Here is a 21073-nt window from a genome sequence, read left to right as displayed (position 1 = left end):
TAGTGTGGTCTTAAGGAACTTGAGGATATACAATTGACAATGGGACTCACCAGTGACAGGATAGTCAGTGAAAGATGATTCAGTGACACCATTCTTAAGAAAGAATGGTCAGAAAAAATTGGAGTAAAACCTTGATGCTTTGGAGTCATAAAAAGAAAGAGGACAGCATCACAATGTATAAAGACATGCCAATGATATAAAATACTTCAGAGAGATTAAATAATATATATCCATTTGATTGAGCAATCAGTAAGTTTATGGGGGTCACATTTATGAGTCATTCGATGGAATGGTAAAATGGATGTTTAAATGCAGTAAGTGAAGAAAGCTGATGAGGTGATGAACTGAATACATAGTTTGGATAACCTCCACTGGCAAACTAAATGTAGGCAAGGAAATAGCAGAATACGTATTGGAGGAACGAGGGGTATATCGTTGAGGGTTTTTTTTTTTTTTTCAGTCTCATGGCATTTATATTTTATCTATTTAGGAGGAAGCATGATCCCTGACAGAGAAAAAGTAGATGGTAAGAGGGATTGCCTGCCAAAATAATCATGTAAGATGAGTAGGTCAAAATTTTGACACAGTTACCCTCAGAAAATTATAACCTAAAATCAATTACACAGAACTGATACTTACCAAGAATAAAGTATAAAAGAAATTATGTACAAGATTCATGTCTGGATTCTGACCTGACACATTTCCCTGTGTCAAAATACTTGCATACTAAATTTTACAACTCTAAATAAAATGCAAATGGCACCACTCAGCTGGGCCCAAGCCTTCTCAGTAGTAGTGCCTGTGTCCTGGTAGTGGCCATAACCCAAAGTCATACTGGGGTTTTACCATTTTAGTATTCCCTTAGGAAGGAGGCAGTGTGTATGACTGACTACAGTATCAACATTTGCACTTGGTACTGGATGAACAATATGGTGACATAAAAGCCTGAGGTTCTTTGACTACAGAAGACCAGATATTTATTCCAACTCAGAGCGGTCATGTATGTCTTAAAGAATGGTGGTAGCAGGCTAGACAGATACCAGTGGGGGAAAGGCAGGCAATGAAGACTAAGACTTGAAGCATAAGAAGGATTCACCACGCCATTGCTGGCATGAAAACAGAAGCAGCTACATTACATGGAATGTAGGTAGTCTCTAGATATTGTAGGGACAGCCAACTTTGTTGCTTATATTTACAATGGTCAATTAATGACTATTTTAGAAGCTCTTTATGTCCTAGTAAGTGATTTTTTTTTCATACTTTCTAAACAAAAAAAACTAAATCTTCGTGGGAAAATGGGGTGATTATTAAGCTGCCTGGGATCTACAATTATGGTCATTCGTGCTTCAAAGAAAGAGAGGATGAAAGGATAGAAACTTTTAATACATGTCTCACCAGTTAGTTGATCTGGGTTTGGTTATTTTTGAAGCATTTGTGGTCACTGTGTCTTTAATACTAATCTTTGTGGTAGTATCTTGCTCTAGATGTACAGACGTTTATATAACAATATGCTTACTCTGTAATTGGAGCATTTTCAGCATCCCATTTTAAAGGTCTAGGTATTGTTATTAAATATATTTTTGTTGGGAAGTCTGTACTGGATATCCCTTGGCTTGGATTCTTCTGCTTAGCTGTATAGTCTGTGTAAGCACAGAGATTAATTATGTCTACATAGGGCCCTGGATATATTCAACACTTACATGGTGATTCTATTATATTAGGTATTCTTTACAATTTCAGTTTTAACTAGTTTAGCTCTTCTTTTAAGGGGTGACAAGATGTGCCTACTGATGGTACTCTGAGTGTTTATCTCACCATTTTGTGGGAAAACACTAATATTTTTGTGCCTTTAAAGATGTCAGTTTTTTTCTAACAAGTCAGCCTATGTGTTTTCAAAAAGATGAAAAAGTAATGAATGACAATCTCTCTAATATGTACGCAATTCTTCATAATAATGAAAAAAAAATAACTGGTGCAATTGAATAGCAAGCTGGAAAAAATCCCCTAGAGAAATGGAAATCTGACAGCATTATGAGAAAAAAATATTTAAAAGGCTAATCTGTAATTCTGCTACTAAATGAATTTGAATATCAAATGTGACTGAAAAAGGATTTTCGTGTGTTAAGCAGAATTTTAGGATGTCCCTCATGACCTTACCTCCAGGTGTTAATCCCATGATTATGTCATGTTACATAGAAAAAGATGTTGCAGATGTAGGTAAGTTTACTAAGGAGTCAACCATAAAACAGAGAAATTATTCAGGTGGTGCTAATCTAATCACATGACCCCTTTGAAAGCAGAAAGTTTTCTTATTGTTGGCAGAAGATGAAGTCAGAGATATTTGAAGTATAAGGATTTACCATGCCATTGCTGTCTTGAAATTGGAAAGAACATACAAAAAGTAATGCAGGTGACATTTAGAAACCAAAAGCAGATCCTGGCTGACAGCCAGACATGGAACAGGGACTTCAATCCTAAAATGACAAGAAACTGAATCCAGCCAACAACCCAAGTAAGATTGAAAGAGAATTCTTCCCCAGAGTCTCCAGATAAGAACTCAGCACCCTGAGTCAACATTTGACTTTGGCCTTGGGTATAACTAAGCAGAAACTCAGCTGAGCTTGTCTGTATTTCTCATTAACAAAAACTGTGAGATAATAAAAGGATGTTGTTTCAAGTCATGAAGCTTATTTGTTACTCAGCAATAAAAAACTGAAATAGTCCCCAAACAACATTCTTTTAAGATAATCATCTTATTTCCTAATTTAAAACAAGAACAATTGCCTCTCTTATAGTATAACAGGTCACAAAAATGACCTCAGTGTATGATTGGTTTCTATTTCTATTAGCATTCTATTATTCTAGAGATATTTTAAAGGTTGACACCTTTACCAAAAAATAAATGCACTAATGGCAATTTAAAGAATCAACAAATACTTCATTTCCTCATCAGTGAAATAACAATTGTAGAAGATGGAAATGCACTAGTAAGCTAAACCTCTTCACTGGTGAATTTGCATTTTCTTTGGTATTAAAACTTAAGGCAAAAAAAAATGAATATCCACCCCTATATATATGATCGACTGCATTATTGCCCCAAATTATTTCTATTCTGCCCAACCTTGCCATGGCTTCCTTGTTGGTTCATTATACTTTCATACACCTCATTGACTAAATATGAGACTTTGGCAGACGAGAAGAAAACAGAAGTAATAGTGGGTCAAGTTCTGAAATAAAGCTGTAAGAAGCATGCCCAGTTTCCCTCAGTCCTTTTGGAGCTTTTGCTACCTGCTGTGATGAAGCAGGTCCCAGGTGAATGTGGCAGCTTCAGCCTGGATTCTACCTTCAGCCGTGGTCCAACAATGAAGGCTTACAGAGGTGACTTGCACTCATACCAAAGTCTGAAGTTCAGCCTAGCCCAGAGGTACCTAGTTGACTGCAGATGAGATAAATTTAATCTCAATCAATATGTGTACTTCTAAGTATGATATAAATGCTTGCTTTGTAGCCATCAATATTTTGTGAGTTTTTGCAATACAGCATCATCTGTTTTTGTTTTGGGTTTTTGGTTTTTTTAGCTTCCGCTTATGAGTAGAATATTTGTCTTTTTCAGTCTGACTTATTTCACTTAGCAAATACTCTCTAGGTCCATCCATGCTCTTGAAAATGGCACAAACTCATCCTTTTAATGGTTGCATAATATTTCATTATATACGTATATTATATATCACACAACACATTTTTTCCTTATCCATTTGTCTATTGATGGACACTAACACACAAAAAGCAGAATAAGACCTATAAATACAGAGAACAAACTGATGGTCGCCAGATGGGAGAGGAGTGGTTGGGCAATTGGTGAAGGAGAGAGGGAGATTCAGGCTTACAGTTATGGAATGAATAAATCTCAGGAATAAAAAGCACAGCATAAGGACCATAGTCAGTGATACTGTAATGACAATATAACAGGACAAGATGGTAGCTACCCTTGTGGTGAATATATAATGTATAATCTTGTCAAATCACCAAGTTGTACACCCAAAACTGTATAACATTATGTGCCAACTATACTCAAATAAAAAAAAATGTAATAAGAAATTTGATGAGTACAGTCTAATACCAGATATAATTTATGAAAAGTATAATGGTTTGTGTATGGGAGAGCTATTATCAATTTTCTTATTGTAACAATAGGAATAATACTGCTTTTACTAGAGTGTAACCCTGACCTAACAGGAGAACATTAACAGCTGAAGTCTCCATTTTAGTTTCCATTTTAATATTAATCCCCTTCAATTTAGCTTCCTCTCAATGATGTATAATACAAGTACAACCTTAGAGATAATTATTACCTAGTATAGAATGTTTTATAACTGTTTACAACATTATTCATATTTAAAGCATAAATTTGTTTTCTTTTATTTGACATTGATGGTTTAGCCATAATCACTTTCTTTAAGGGAAAAGATATCTGTTTTGTCCTCAATATAATCATGGTAAACAATTATGTTATATATTAAATTATCCATAAATACCGAATTACTGAAACAAATACAACAACAAATGAATAAGTGGCATAGTGAATAAATACAGTTGTTGGCCATTAAAAACCATCCGTGAAGACTGACAGTAACTATAATACATTACTATTGTAATACATAATGATGATATACAAAAATATTTTATTAATGATAAATATATTTGAATTTAAATGACATGATTTTTCCCCTATTTTGAGTATCTAGCATTATGAAAAGGAGAAAGGAATTTTATGTAATAGAGCTACCTTGTGCCAGGACAGAGAATTATCTTTAAAAGTCAAAGATTATGCTCTGCTTCATTGCCCAAGTAATCAATTTCATAGTGTGACTATTTAGTCAGCTTTACAGATGACGGTAGTACAGGGGAAAGGTTTAGAAATATATTATTAAGACTACTTAAGAAAAATAGATTTTAGAGTACAGTACTTAAGCTAAAAGTTTTATAATGCCTAATGGGAAACAAAGTGCACTAAAGACTAAGTGGAAAGAATGGATGTTCAATTTTGGCTATAGAGAAAAAATAGATGAGTATATTTAAAGAAAACTAAAGTCCAGCCAAATAAGCTATACTTATTTCATATTTTAGTCCTTTTCTGAAACTTTTCTGAGATGGTAAATAAGTCTATGACATGCTTCTCTTAAACATAGCAAACAAAAAGATTTTACTGTAATACTTAAGATACGTGGCACTAATTAGAACTATTTTGTAATACTGAGTATATACAAATATGAAAGTATAAATTTTTCACATATCATTGAAAATAAAAAATATACGAACATATGAAAGTACATTAGAAGGGTGGAAAATTCTTATAGTACATAAAAATGTAATCTACAGTAATGAAATAAAGTGTTTCTAGAGATATTTCAGAAAAATATTTTAAATACATCATGTGGTTGATATTAAATTTTTTTAAGATTATATTAAGAAAAAACAATGCTTTAATTTATTTTACTTTTTTAAGATTTATTTATTCATTTGAGAGACAGAGAGCATGAGCAGGAGGAAAGGGCAGAGGGAGAAGCAGACTCCTCACTGAGCAGTGTGACTGACATGGGGGGCTTGATCCCAGGACCCTAGAATCATGACCTGAGCCAAAAGCAGATGCTTAACTGACTGAGCCATCCAGGTGCCCCAATATTTTCTTTTAAATAGCATAAAAGGTAAATGATTTTGTGAAAAGCGCTGTTTTAACACAATAGTTTCTATACATTTGCAAAAAAATGAGAAAGAATACACATTTATTATACAATTAAAAAAAAATTAATCTTAAAATGTTCACACTGTTAGAGAAAAGTTCCAAAATTAAATATGTGCAAATATTTATATATGTAGACACATATTTATCTATCCAGTTAGAAAATGTTTAAGCATTTTAATCAATAATTTTTCGTCAAAATTAAATCAATAATTCAATTTTTCTTGTTTAGTTATTAAAGTCATAACAAAACATTCTAACATGTAATCAGTTTTTTTTCATCCTTTGGATCCAAAAATCATGGTTCACTCTTTTTTATTCAATAGAATCTGGAGAACTCAAGGAAACAACTTCATAAGCAAACTATGTTTTTATTTATAAGTTCTGCATCAAGTCCTATCTCAGAGAAATTTCTTGGCTCATAAATAAAATATGTTCTCAAAGTGTGAAAAATCACAACCTTAACATTTCTCCTATAGATATGGAGCAATTTTTAACCTCTTTTTAATTATTTCTTTCTTTAATTATGCATTTATTTTTGCTTAATGTGAAATTTTTAAGTTTAGCTTTGTTTCTATTTAACTGCATAGTTAAGATATCTATATCTATAGGAAATATTTTCTCTAGACCTTTCTTTAACTTCAGAGTGCAAAATTTGTCTCTAGCTCCTCTAATCACATTGGACTAGTTATAAACTAATTGAATAAGCAATATATCATGCCATCTAATAAAAGCTTCCAAATTTCAGAAAAGATGAAAGTAGCATCTCTCAGACGTCTCATTGTTCATGATCCAACAGAAAGCTTAGTAAACAATGAATCATGGAACACTACATCAAAAACTAATGATACAATGTATGGTGACTAACATAACATAATAAAAAAATTTCAGTAAAAAAAAAAGAAAGAAAGAAAGCTTAAGGTATGAACCAGGAATACAGGTTGGCAGACTTCTTCTCAGCCTTTTTTTTTTAAACAAAAACAGACAGCCTTATTTGCCAGGGATTTCAGAAAGTGTCAAAACTGATTTTGTTTCATTTATTCACACATTGTAGAAATCTAGAAATTTAATCTATAATTAAAATTTTTGATCCAAGGATGAAGGAGCTTTAATTTTAAGGTAGGCTTAACACTTTAGAAAGGAGTAAGAGTTTGTAAGTATCTCTTTAGCTCACCTAATTAAACCCACTATAATCTAACTAGTTACTTGGTAATCTCTGGATAAATATGCTCTAAATCAACAAATTTGCTAAAGTCTTTTTATGTATATTTCAAATTCCAATATGATAAAAAAAATCTTTTAGAAAATGTCCTGAGATGTTTGTTGTGATGAGACAGACAGACAGAAGCAGCTTTAAGTGCCCTGGCAGAATAAGTTAATTTTATTTTGTATAATTAAAAGTAAATCACCTTAGGGGTTTAAACAGTCATATCTAATGCTCCATTGCAGGGCAAGACATAGCTTTGGATGTGTCTGCATATATCTATACATGGGTAGTGCTCCATTTAGAAAGCCATTTGTAATTAAGAAATATTTTATTTGAGAACCATAAGAAAACCATTATTTCTCTAATATGCAAGCACAATCCAGGAGATATGTTATTGTTTAAGGTTTTATTGGCAATGTAATATAGTAAAACAATTAAGAACAATATTAAATACTGTAAAGCATTAAGAGAACTGGAGATTATTTTAATGTAAAAGATTTCATATAGGGTATATAAATTGAACTATAATTCCATAGATAAGAGGGATTTGAAAAAGTGAAGAAGATAACATTCTAGATAAGAGCATACTCTAATATAAATGGAAAAAGTTTGATATGTGAATAAAATAACATGAATAAAATTTTGAAAAACCCAATACCATCAAATCAAAGCAAATACATTATACTGACTGATAGTAAGTTCTAGTGGAAAGTGGTAGATTTGTAACTATATACTTTCCATTTTTCCTTTTTCTAATAATAAAACCTCTTTCCTGGTGAGAGTTAGTACATTGTCTTTACCTGATACAATGAAGAATAAGTGAGCCAGATCTAGCCAAATATGCTAGTCATCTGCACAAGGTGTTTTGTTCATAGAAAAGTGAACACAAATATGTCAATCAGACTTCCTCTATGATTTCCTATTCTGAGAAAGAAAGAATTGCTGAGATTTCTGGAGATAGATATAGTCTTGAAAGATCAATTTGTCACCTGGCTTGGCCTTATTTGGCACCTTTAATATTTCCATCTAAATTTGTTTAAATCCAGACCTCTCCATGAAAAAGGAACTAAAATCAAGGAAAATGAAGTCCAGAGGTAGAGAAAAAGGTGCCAACATCATTTTAGCATTTGAACTTATCCTTGTCTGACTTTTCAGTTATATAACACAAAAACATATCCTTCTTACTTTTGTTTTTTTAACATGCAACTAAAATAGGTTTTAAACTTGGAATGGTTATAAATATAGGCAAAAATTTGGTCATGGAGTTGAGAAGGTGTTTAGTGTATTTATTTATTTATTTTTTAAGATTTTATTTATTTATTCATGAGAGAGAGAGAGAGAGAGAGAGAGAGAGGCAAGGGAGAAGCAGGCTCCCAAGGAGCAGGGAGCCCGATGCGGGACCCGATCCCAGGACTCTGGGATCATGACCTGAGCCGAAGGCAGACGCTTAACCATCTGAGCCACCCAGGCGCCCGGTGTTTGGTGTATTTAGTCATGTCATTCTTTAAACATTTTCCAGGATAGTAGTGCACATACTCAGTAAATGCCTTCCTTATACTCAGGAGGGTGTCTGGCCAACTGTCTTCCTAGAATACAGAAAGTGGTCAATCAATATTTCTGGAATAAATGAGGAATTGAATGGCCATGCTATAAAAATAAATGAAATACATCTTAATCCCCTTGTTCAGTGAAAGTGTTTTTATGTTCTTTTTCTTCCCTTATTCTCTCTGCTGTGTTCTTAGTTATTTCTATCCTAGTACAGAAGGTTTAGTTACTCTACTAATATAATTTGAGTGCAGAAATAATACACAAAAAGGACTGTATATGACAAGGGAACTATCTTAATGTTTGTATTGGACAAAAAAAAGCAACAGACCTAATAGAATAGAAAGATCATCCATTCTCTAAAATTATAGCAAGGGGGGAAAAAACACCAATACTGTTTGGTTGATAGTCTGATATATATCTGAGTGTTTAATTATCAGAGCAATGAATAAACTTTTATTTTGTAGAAAATAGAAAGTAACTGCAGGATAATTAATGCCATCATAAAATGAACAGAATAATGAACAAAAGCAAGGTTTTAAGATAATCATAACCAACCTTGCAGCTTTTGCCAGAGATTGAAGTGTGTGTGTGTGTGTGTGTGTGTGTGTACACACTCAAATGTTGAAAAAGGTACTTTCTAGGTTTAGGAGAGAGTAACTTGAATATATTTTATTGTTAGCATTTCTCTGCTAGTTTAGTCTAAATTCAAGAGTTATATGTGGTTTTTTTCTTCTAATCTCTCTGATGCAATATCAAAGTAAGAGTGTAATCAACAAAGCTGATAGATCTGCTTATAAAAGTCTTGAAAAATTTGTAGATTAAGAGTCTGGTCAGGCTTATCTGCAACCTCTGCAAAGGGCCTTACAAGGCCTAAGAAAGGAGTCTACTGAGTTCCTACCTGGAGGGATCTGCTTCCAAGCTCATTCAGATTGTTGGCAGAATTCAGGTCTTTTTGCTTGTAGGAGTGAGGTTCTGGTTTCTTTTCTGGTTGTCAACCAGAAACACTCTCAGATGTTATAGGCCTACTGCATTCCTGGTCACATGGCAACCTCCAGCTTCCAGCCAGCATTGGTGGATTGAATCCTCTTCATGCTTCAGATCTCTCTGACTTCTTCTGCCACCAGCCTGAGAAGACTTTCCACTTAAGGATGGGATTAGATTACGCCCACTCAGACAATGTCTCTACCTAAAGTCACCAAATTAGTAATCTTAACTACACCTGCAAAATTCCCTTTTGCCATACAATATAAAATAATCACTGGTATAACGCCAGAGGCAAAGGTTACAAAGCTATCTTTTTCTTTTTTTTTTTGCAATTAAGGTAAGAACACGTAACATGAGATCTACACTCTTAACAAATATTTAAGCCCACAATATAGTATGGTTAACTATAGGGACAGTATTGTATAGTAGATCCCTAGAACTTAATCATCTTGCAAAACTGAAGTTTTATTCCTGTTGAGCAACAAATTCCCATTTCCCCTGGCAACCATCATTCTACTCTCTGCTTCTTTGGATTTGAGTATTTCAGATACCTCATATAATTGGGTTCATGTAGTATTTGTCTTCAGTGACTGGTTTATTTCACTTAGCATAAAGTCCTCTAAATTCATTCATTATGCTGTTGCATAATGACAGGCTTTTCTTATTTTTAAAAGCTGAATAATATTCCATTGAATATATGTACCACATTTTCTTTATCTATTCATTCATAGGTTGTTTCCATACCTTGGTTACTGTGAATAATGCTACCGTAACAGGGGCATGCTGATAATTTTTTGAGGTCCTGATTTCAATTTTTTTGGAATATACCGAGAAATGGGATTGTTGGATTACAAGGTAATTCTATTTTTAACTTTTGAGGTGCCTCCATAGTATTTTCCACAGTGGATGCAGCACTTTACGTTCCCAACAACAGTGTACAAAGATTTCAGTTTTTCCATTTCCTCACAAACTCTTGGTTTTTTTTGTTTTGTTTTGAATAAAATAGCCATCCTAATAAGTGTGAGGTGATGTCTCATTGTGATTTTGATATGTATTTTCCTGATGACTAGTGATGTTGAGCACCTCTTCATGTACCTTTTGGACATTACCATGTCTTGTTTTGTTATAATGTCTATTCAAATTCTTTGTCCATTTTTAAATTGAGTTTTTTGTTTCTTTACTTTTTTTTAAGATTTATTTTATTTGTTTGAGAGAGACAGAGAAAGAGAGCATGAGTGGGGGAAGGGGGGACAGAAGGAGAAGCAGACTCCCCATTGAGCAGGGACCCCGATGTGGGGTTGGATCCCTGGACCCTGGGATCATGACCTGAGCTGAAAGCAGACACTTAACCAATTGAGCCACCCAGGCACCCTGTGTTTCTTTGCTCTTGAGTGTAGGGGTTGCTTATATGTTTTGGAGATTGAACTTTTATCAGATATGTAGTTTGCAAATATTTTCTCCCATTCCCTGGGCTATCTTTAAATCTATTGTTTCTTTGCTGTACAGAAGATTTTAACTTGATGTAGTCCCACTTACCTGTTTTTGCTCTCATTATCAACGCTTTTGCTGTCATATTCAAGAAATCATTGCCAAGACCAATGTTATGAAGATTTTCCCCATGCTTTCTTCTAAGAGTTTTATAGTTTCATAAACTGAATTTAAGTCTTTAGTTCATTTTGATTTGATTTTTGTGTAGTCTATGATGAAGTTCCAAGTTCACTCTTTTACATGTGAATATCATTTTCCCAAAACTATTTGTTAAAGAGGCTATCTTTTCCTCATTGTATAGCTTTGGCCCCCTTCTCAAAAATCATTTAATCATATAGACATAGGTTTATTTCTGGGCTCTCTGTTTCATTGCCTGTATGTCTGTCTTTATGCCAGTACCATACTATTTTGATTACTGTAGTTTTGTAACATGTTTTTTAAAAGTCTTATTTATTTATTTATTTATTTATTTATTTATTTGAGAGACAAAGAATGAGACAGAGAGAAAGCATGAGAGGACGGAGGGTCAGAGGGAGAAGCAGACCCCACTGAGCAGGGAGCCATATGTGGGACCTAATCCTGGGGCTCCAGGATCATGACCTGAGCTGAAGGCAGATGCTTAACCAACTGAGCCACCCAGGCACCCGCTTTGTAACATGATTTGAAGTCAGGAACTATGAGTTTTCAAGCTTTCCTTTTTTAATGTTTTCTGGTTTTGTTTTTGTTTGTGCTTTTTTAAAGCTATTCTAAGTATGTTGTGATTCCATATGAATTTTAGAATTGTCTACTCTATTTTTCTATAAATGCCATTGGGATTTTGATGGGCATAGCACTGAACAGGGTCCATCTTAAAATTCTGCCTAATATAAGGACAATGCATTTTCAGACAGGTTCTGATGTTCAAATTGATTTAATAGCAGAACTGCTTGTTAGTCTTTAAGTATCTTCCTAAAAAAAAAAAAAATCATATTTCTATTTCTTTAGGAGATATTTTATCAGTTTTCTGTTTCATTCCACAGGTTACATTGTTTTCATTTTCTTAAAGAATTCCATATGTATTAGAAAGATTTCCATTCATTCATTTTCATCTTTATTAAAAAAAAAAACTTGCTAGGTAAGTGACAACTTTAGAAGCATAAAAATATTCTTATGATGGCAAAGAAGCTATTAAAGCATAAAACCATCAACAGGAATAAAACAAATTAACCTGATGTTATAAAGAATATGTAAAAATCTTATGGTCCACATTCCTTCAAAATTTGTCTATAAAATATGAAGATATTTGTTGTAGTCCTCACTTAACCTTACATAATTGGTAATTTAAAAAAATTGTAGTTATTTAGTAGGATTGTAAATAATTATTCTCAGTAGCTATAGGGAGTTTCAAATATTGCAAGTTAAACAGACCACAGAATTTTCAAGAAGAAATACAAATATTAATATTTCATCTGAAATGACACTTGTCATCAAATTGATAAAACTCTTATTTTTCAACAAAATTAGAATTACCATTAGCTACTCATAAATGTTCACTTTTTAAACTTTTTGAGCAAAAGGGTTAATTCAAAGATATTTTGGAATATCTGGAAATAAGATTTTAACTATTATGGAAGGTAAGTTCAATGGTTGATATCTATTGTTTGAAGATATATATGTGAACAATAATTATAATTTTTGAGTAACACCAAATATTTATATAGGTCATTGAGTATTTTTACACACTTAATAAATTAAATGAGTCATGCAATAAGTAAATTAATCATATTAATCATAGAATGCAAATTACATCATGAAACTTAACACTTGCATAGATTACAGTTGCAAGTTCCCAAGTTCAGTCAAATTTGCATTGCTAGTAGAAATTAAAAAGAAGTAGAAAAAAATGCAGTCATAAACATTGATTAATCCTCAAACACATGTATTTGTAATATACATGGGTCGTATTTGTCAGGAATAAGTCTTGTCCTCAATTATTTTTATTCTTTTTTTGTTGGTTTGTTTTTTTCTTTTTTGCACTGCCTCACAAGACTAGTCTAAAGATATGAATTTGCAAATGATGCCTGTTTCCAAAAAAAATGGTAAAATACCAGATAAAGAAGACCTGAGGTGATATTGAATGTATGTTAAAAATATAAAATATTATTAAACTAGAGGTATTAATCGCACTATATTAATTTTTGGTCACTTATTTTAAGCCTTATTCTAATTGGTGTGTCTTAGTATATGAACGAATGCATATTTATACATGTTTATAAATATACATATGTATTGAAAGATTTGCATACACACATATTTTTATGAGTTAGAGTGAAAGGAAGAAGAGTCTTCTGAAAGATTGTAGATAATATATAAATTCCTAATTGGCAGTTTACAGTGAATACAATTAAATATTATATTCATTTTTTTTAAGATTTTATTTATTCTAGAGAGAGAGAGAGTGTGAACTGGGGAAGGGGAGAGGAAGAGGTAGCGGGAGAGAGAGAATCTCAAGCAGACTCTGCAGAGCCCCACATGGCGCTCTCACAACCTGGAGATCATGATCTGAGCCAAATCAAGAGCTGGATGCCCAACTGACTGAGCCACCCAGGTGCCCCTAGAGTATTCATTTCTGTGTCAATCAGTTCAATTGCAAAAGTTTTTATAGTATGTTTCAAAAATTTTTTAGTAAAAACTTACATTTATCCAGCAAAGTAAGGGAACAACTAATTTTGATTTTTATTTTACCCAATAATGTATTGTATTATCAAAATATTCAATTTTTAAGTAAATAACATTCAAAATTCCTATATAAATTTATTCATAATTGAATATGGTGGAAGCACCATTGCATTAATCCTTAATGACTGAATTATATGGAAGACTTGACAGCTCTGTTTCTAGTTGGATATTTACATGTGAATTATCAGAAAATTATAGGCTAGTCAAAAATTGTCTACTAGGGGCGCCTGGGTGGCTCAGTTGGTTAAGCGACTGCCTTCGGCTCAGGTCATGATCCTGGAGTCCCAGGATCGAGTCCCGCATTGGGCTCCCTGCTCAGCGGGGAGTCTGCTTCTCCCTCTGACCCTCTTCCCTCTCGTGCTCTCTATCTCTCATTCTCTCTCTCTCAAATAAATAAATAAAATCTTTAAAAAAAAATTGTCTACTATTGGGAAGGTAGAATGCTTGAACTATCAGATAAATTCAGTTTATATAAAGAGTGAACCAAAATGTCAGTCTAAATATAGAGCCACTGTAGTTCCTGAATTATATCCCTTGTCTGTGTTAAGTTAGCAATTTAATAGAATAATTGGCTAGATTTAGAACTATTAAAGCACAACCTTAAAGAAATAATTTTAATTCTTGATAGCATAGGTAGACACATTCATTAGTAATAAAAGTGGTGGGATCTATTATTGAATTAAAGGACAGAATACAGTGAATTATGGAAAAAGTATAATAAAGGTGGTCTAAAATTCTCAATGGAAATATGCATTTGCATACCTTAAGAAGATCTGAGGAAATGTATTTTAAAACTTTCAGCAAATAGTATTGAAAATAAAAATGAAAGAATAGAAAAGTTGAAATACATTTGGTCTATCCTTTTACTTTGTTGTACATATTTAGTTAAATATGAAAGTGACACCAGTCACAATAAACCACCACCACCAAGAATCCCAATGTGATTTAATTATAAAAATCTGAGTGTTTCATAAATAGCTATTATTTCATCATTTCAAAAATTGTTTGAATATATTCTCTTAATAATTTAGATTTAATATATTCACTTGTGCTTAATTTCTTCAAAATATGAGCTCTTTCAGTATTAGCTCTGCTTCTTAATTGAGTGAAATGAGCTTTGGATTCAAAGTTGATACTACAACTCTTACCGACCATCCTCCTATCAAAAGATCAGATAAAAATAATGATGACTTAGCTGATAAGGCCAATCAACTTTTACACTGCTTCAATTAACTATGCACATGCTCCCTATTTACCATTAAACAAGATATAGCAAGTCATTTTAACTGCCAGTAAAATGGTACAGAGTAAAACACAAAAGTAGCAATTAAGAAATATCTATTTTATTGTTTCCTGAAAGAATATAATGAATATGATTTAAGGACTTGGGCTTTTCTTGGTGAATTTCAAACATGTTAATATAATATACACTATGAAAACTTATTTCCACTTATGAAACAACACTTGGAAATGGTAAAATAGTAAGTGAAAGTTCATTAAAAAGGAGACATTTTATCACCTCTGGAAGTCAAGCATTAGGATGTGCACTCTATACCCTTTGCTTAATCTCATTGCCTGTCAGTTCACTTTTTCCATATCAACAATATAACTCTCAGAATATTAGTTACTCAGGAGGCTTTATTTCATATCATAGACACTCTCTGATTTATATAATCGCAGAGATTTCCTATGTAAGGTCAGTTATTATTTTATGTGTCACATCTCTTAAAAATTAAATATATCTTTATCTTTCTGCTTCACCTAAGGAGTCAGTGTGTCATGCTTAATACCCAGCACATAAATTGCTCTTTAAAATGAATTGGATTTATTTGGCTTAAAAAAAAAAAAACTTTGATATTTAAATTAAACACAACCTTAATTAAATTTGTATTTTAAGAGGAAAAGCAATAATCCTTAACTATTACTAGAGGGAAATAGCTGTAATCATGCCCACTATTTCAGAGATGATCCAATTTTACTTTTACCTATTAGTAAGAAATATGTCAATATTCTGGCAACTGCTTTACAAGTTATCTGTACATTTTTTTTATCAAATTTCTGTGTTAATTTCCAGTGTAAACACTAACTTTTGTTTATATAATTATAAAACTTATTTTAGTCTTTATTTGATGAAGAATTTTCTGGTTGTTCTTAACAAATTTTAATGTAGTTAATGAAGTTTTTAAATAATATTTCATTCCATAACACAAAATTAAAATGCTTTCAATAAATTAAAACAAAATAAAATGTTTTAACATTATATATACATCTTAAGTGACCACTGTGACTATATGATTTGGGAATGGAAATTTAAACCTTATCTGCATTCTTTTTTAAATGTGTGCCTATAAGCTTGTCACTTAGCAGAGAGCCTGAAATATTGTAATCAATTAAAATAGCTATAGCTTAATTAATCTTCCTTTAATTATAAAATATTTTATATAAAAACTGCCTTAGGTTTCTTTGAAAGTCCAGTTGTATTGTTTTGTTTTAAATTTGTCCTAATCTATTTTTAATCTGTATTTCCAATGATAATTTCTACTTTAGTTCACTAAAGTTTTTAAGTGTTAAATGTATAAAAATGTGTAAGAAATCAGAAGTTATAATCATATAATTCTATAATTGTTATGTATACTAAAGATCATCTCATTCAGCACCTTCATCCATGAGACAGGACTAGTTACATAAAGCCTATCTAGTTATAAGCAGACTATTGATTAGAACTAAGTTATAATGGTGACAATAAAGCAATCCATCTAGAAGCCCAAACTGCCCTACAATATATACAACTCTTAAACTTCCATTAATTTCTTTATAAAAATAAATATAGTGTATATTTTTTGATGAATAATTATAAATTATTGAAAATTTTTATTCTATTAATTTGGTAGAAAATGCATATGTATGTCATCACATTTTTCTTTTTTTAATTTAATTTTATTATGTTATGTTAATCACCATACATTACATCATTATGTTTTGATATAGTGTTCCATGATTCATTGTTTGAGTATAACACCCAGTGCTCCATTCAATACATGCCCCTTTAATACCCATCACCAGGCTAACCCATTCCCCACTCCCCTCCCCTCTAGAGCCCTCAGTTTGTTTCTCAGAGTCCATAGTCTCTCATGGTTCGTCTCCCCCTCTGATTCCTGATTCCACCCCCTTCATTTTTCCCTTCCTACTATCTACTTTTTTAAAAAAAACATATAATGTATTATCTGTTTCTGAGGTACAGGACTGTGATTCAACAGCCTTACACAATTCACAGTGCTCACCATAGCTCATACCCTCCCCAATGTTTATCACCTAGCCACCCCATGCCTGTCACCCCCCACTGTTCCAGCAACCCTCACTTTGATTCCTGAGATTAAGAATTCCTCATAGCAATATGACATGTCTTTCTCTGATTGACTTATTTCGCTAAGCATAATACCCTCTGGTTCCAGCCACATCATTGCAAATGGCAAGATTTCATTCCTTTTGATGGCTGCATAATATTCCATTGTGTGTGTGTGTGTGTGTGTGTGTGTGTGTGTGTGTGTATATATATATATATATATACCACATTTTCTTTACCCATTCATCTGTCACTGGACATCTTGTCTCTTCCCATAGTTTGGCTATTGTGGACATTGCTGCTGTAAACATTAAGGTGCACGTACCCCTTCAGATCCCTACATTTGTATCTTTGGGGTAAATACCCAGTAGTTCAATTTCTGGGTGGTATGGTAGCTCTATTTTCAACTTTTTGAGGAACCTCCATACTGTTTTCCAGAGTGGCTGCACCAGCTTGCATTCCCACCAACAGTGTAGGAGAGTTCCATTTTCTCCACGTCCTAGCCAACATCTGACATTTCCTGACTTGTTAATTTTAGCCATTCTGACTGGTACGAGCTGGTATCTCATTGACGTTTTGATTTGAATTTCCCTGATGTCGAGCGATGTTGAGCACTTTTTCATGTGTCTGTTGCCCATTTGGATGTCTTCTTTGGAAAAATGTCTGTTCATGTCTTCTGCCCATTTCCTGATTGGCTCATTTGTTCTTTGGGTGTGGAGTTTTATAAGTTCTTTATAGATTTTGGATACTACCCCTTTATCTGTTATGTCATTTGCAAATATCTTCTCCCATTCTGTCGGTTGTCTTTTGGTTTCATTGACTGTTTCCTTTGCTGTGCAAAAGCTTTTTATCTTGATGAAGTCCCAAGAGTTCATTTTTGCCCTTGCTTCCCTTGCCTTTGGAGATGTTTCTAGGAAGAAGTTGCTGCAGCTGAAGTCGAAGAGATTGCTGCCTGTGGTCCTCTCCAGGATTTTGATGGACTCCTGTCTCACATTTAGGTCTTTCATCCATTTTGAGTCTATTTTTGTGTGTGGTGTAAGGAAATGGTCCAGTTCCATTTGTCTGCATGTGGCTGTCCAATTTTCCCAACACCCTTTGTTGAAGAGACTGTCTTTTTCCATTGGACATTCTTTCTGCTCTGTCAAAGATTTGTTGGCCATAGAGTTGAGCATCCATTTCTCGGCTCTCTATTCTGTTCCATTGATCTATGTGTCTGTTTTTGTACCAGTACCATAGTGTCTTGATGGTTACAGCTTTGTAGTAGAGCTTGAAGTCTGGAATTGTGATGCCACCAGCTTTGCTTTTCTTTTTCAACATCCCTCTGCCTATTCAGAGTTTTTTCTGGTTCCACACAAATTTTAGGATTATTTGTTCCATTTCTTTGAAAAAGGTGGATGGTATTTTGATGGGGATTGCATTGAATGTGTAGATTGCTCTAGGTAGCACTGACATCTTCACAATGTTTGTTCTTCCAATCCATGAGCATGGAACATTTTTCCATTTCTTTGTGTCTTCCTCAATTTCTTTCATGAGTATTTTATAATTCTCTGAGTACAGATTCTTTGCCTCTTTGGTTAGATTTATTCCTAGGTATCTTATGGTTTGGGTGCAATTGTAAATTTCTCTCTCTTCTATCTTGTTGTTGGTGTATAGGAATGCCACTGATTTCTGTGCATTGATTATATATCCCGCCAATTTACTGAATTCCTGGATGAGTTCTAGCAGTTTTGGGGTGGAGTCTTTTGGGTTTTCCACCAAAGTATATCATCTTCAAAGAATAAGAGTTTGACTTCTTTGCCGATTTGGATGCCTTTTATTTCTTTTGTTGTCTGATTGCTGAGGCTAGGACTTCTAGTACTATGTTGAATAGCAGCGGTGAGAGTGGACATCCCTGCCACATTCCTGACCTCAGGGGGAAAGCTCTCAGTTTTTCCCCATGGAGAATCATATTTGCTGTGGGTTTTTCATAGATGGTTTTTATGATATTGAGGTATGTACCCTCTATCCCCATACTCTGAAGAGTTTTGATCAAGAAAGGATGCTGTACTTGGTCAAATGCTTTTTCTGCTTCTATTGAGAGGATCATATGATTCTTGTACTTTCTTTGACTAATGTATTGTATCACATTGATTGATTTGCGGATGTTGAACCAACCTTGCAGCCGAGGGTTAAATCCCACTTGGTCATGGTGAATAATCCTTTTAATGTACTGTTGGATCCTATTGGCTAGTATTTGGTGAGAATTTTTGCATCCATGTTCATTAGGGATATTGGTCTGTAATTCTCCTTTTTGATGGGTTCTTTGTCTGATTTGGGGATCAAGGTAATGCTGGTCTCATAAAATGAGTTGGAAGTTTTCCTAGTTTTGTTGATCTATTCCACTGTTCTTTTGTTTTCTATTTCATTGATTTCTGCTCTATTTCTCTTCTCCTGCTGGGTTTAGGCTTTATTTGCTGTTCTTTGTTCAGCTCCTTTAGGTGTTGGGTTAGGTTGTGTATTTGAGACCTTTCTTGTTTCTTGAGAAAGGCTTGTATTGCTATATACTTTCCTCTTAGGACTGACTTTGCTGCATCCCAAAGATTTTGAATAGTTGTGTTTTCATTTTCATTTGTTTCCATGAATTTTTTTTATTCTTCTTTAATATCCTGGTTGACCCATTCATTCTTTAGTAGGATGCTTTAGCCTCCATGTATTTGAGTTCTTTCCAACTTTCCTCTTGTGACTGAATTCTAGTTTCAAAGCATTTTGGTCTGAAAATATGCAGGGAATGATCCCAATCTTTTGGTACCAGTTGAGACCTGATTTGTGACCTAGGATGTGATCTTTTCTGGAGAATGTTCCATGGGCACTAAAGAAGAATGTGTATTCTGTTGTTTTGGGATGGAATGTTCTGAATATATTCGTGAAGTCCATTTGGTTCAGTATGTCATTTAAAGTCTTTATTTCCTTGTTGATCTTTTGCTTAGATGATCTGTCCATTTCAGTGAAGGTGGTGTTAAAGTCCCCTACTATTATTGTATTGTCAATGTGTTTCTTTGATTTTTTTTATTAATTGGCTTATATAATTGGCTGCTCCCCTGTTTGGGGCATAGATATTTACAATTGTTAGATCTTCTTGTTGAATAGACCGTTTAAGTAGGATATAGTGTCCTTCCTCATCTCTTACTATAATCTTTGGTTTAAAGTCTAATTTGTCTGATATAAGGATTGCCAACCCAGCTTTCCTTTGGTGTCCATTAGCATGGTAAATTGTTGTCCACCCCCTCCCTTTCAATCTGGAGGTGTCTTTGGGTCTAAAATGAGTCTCTTGCAGACAGCATATCGATGGGTCTTGTTTTTTAATCCAATCTGATACCCTGTATCTTTTGATTGGGGCAGTTAGCCCATTTCCATTCAGGATAACTATTGAAAGATATGAATTTAGTGCCATTGTATTGCCTGTAAGGTGACTGTTACTGTATATTGTCTCTGTTCCTTTCTGGTCTGTGTTACTTTTAGGCTCTCTCTTTGCTTACAGGACCCCTTTCAGTATTTCTTGTAGGGCTGGTTTTGTGTTTGCAAATTCCTTTAGTTTTTTTTGTCCTGGAAGCTTTTTATTTCTCCTTCTATTTTCAATGATAGCCTAGCTGTATATGGTATTCTTGGCTGCATATTTTTCTCATTTAGTGCTCTGAATATATTATGCCAGTCCTTTCTGGCCTGCCAGGTCTCTGTGTATAGGTCTGTTGCCAATCTAATGTTTCTACCATTGTAGGTTACAGATCTCTTCTCCTAAGCTGCTTTCAGGATTTTCTCTTTGTCTCTGAGATTTGTAAGTTTTAGTATTAGATGTCAGAGTGTTGACCTATTTTTACTGATTTTGAGGGTGTTTCTCTGTGCCTCCCGGATTTTGATGCCTGTTTCCTTCCCCAAATTAGGGAAGTTCTCTGCTATAATTTGCTCCAATATACCTTCTGCCCCCCTCTCTCTTTGTTCTTCTTCTGGGATCCCAATTATTCTAACATTGTTTTGTCTTATGGTATTACTTATCTCTCGAATTCTGCCC

The 21073-nt window shown here is 33.6% G+C and overlaps 1 pseudogene; it reads left to right on the top strand.

Annotated features, from left to right (window-relative positions):
• The first annotated feature begins 1208 nt into the window (after window positions 1–1208).
• On the top strand, window positions 1209–2035 carry LOC114217758 (magnesium transporter NIPA2 pseudogene; annotated as a pseudogene).
• The last annotated feature ends 19038 nt before the right edge of the window (window positions 2036–21073 follow it).

The sequence above is a fragment of the Eumetopias jubatus genome, unplaced genomic scaffold (assembly GCF_037043125.1).
Source record: "Eumetopias jubatus isolate StellerSeaLion01/CBP00866 unplaced genomic scaffold, mEumJub1_p1.0 scaffold_1, whole genome shotgun sequence".
Taxonomy (NCBI): domain Eukaryota; kingdom Metazoa; phylum Chordata; class Mammalia; order Carnivora; family Otariidae; genus Eumetopias; species Eumetopias jubatus.
The sequence above is the reverse complement of the archived record's forward strand: the minus strand, read 5'-3'. Positions and strand labels throughout refer to the sequence as shown.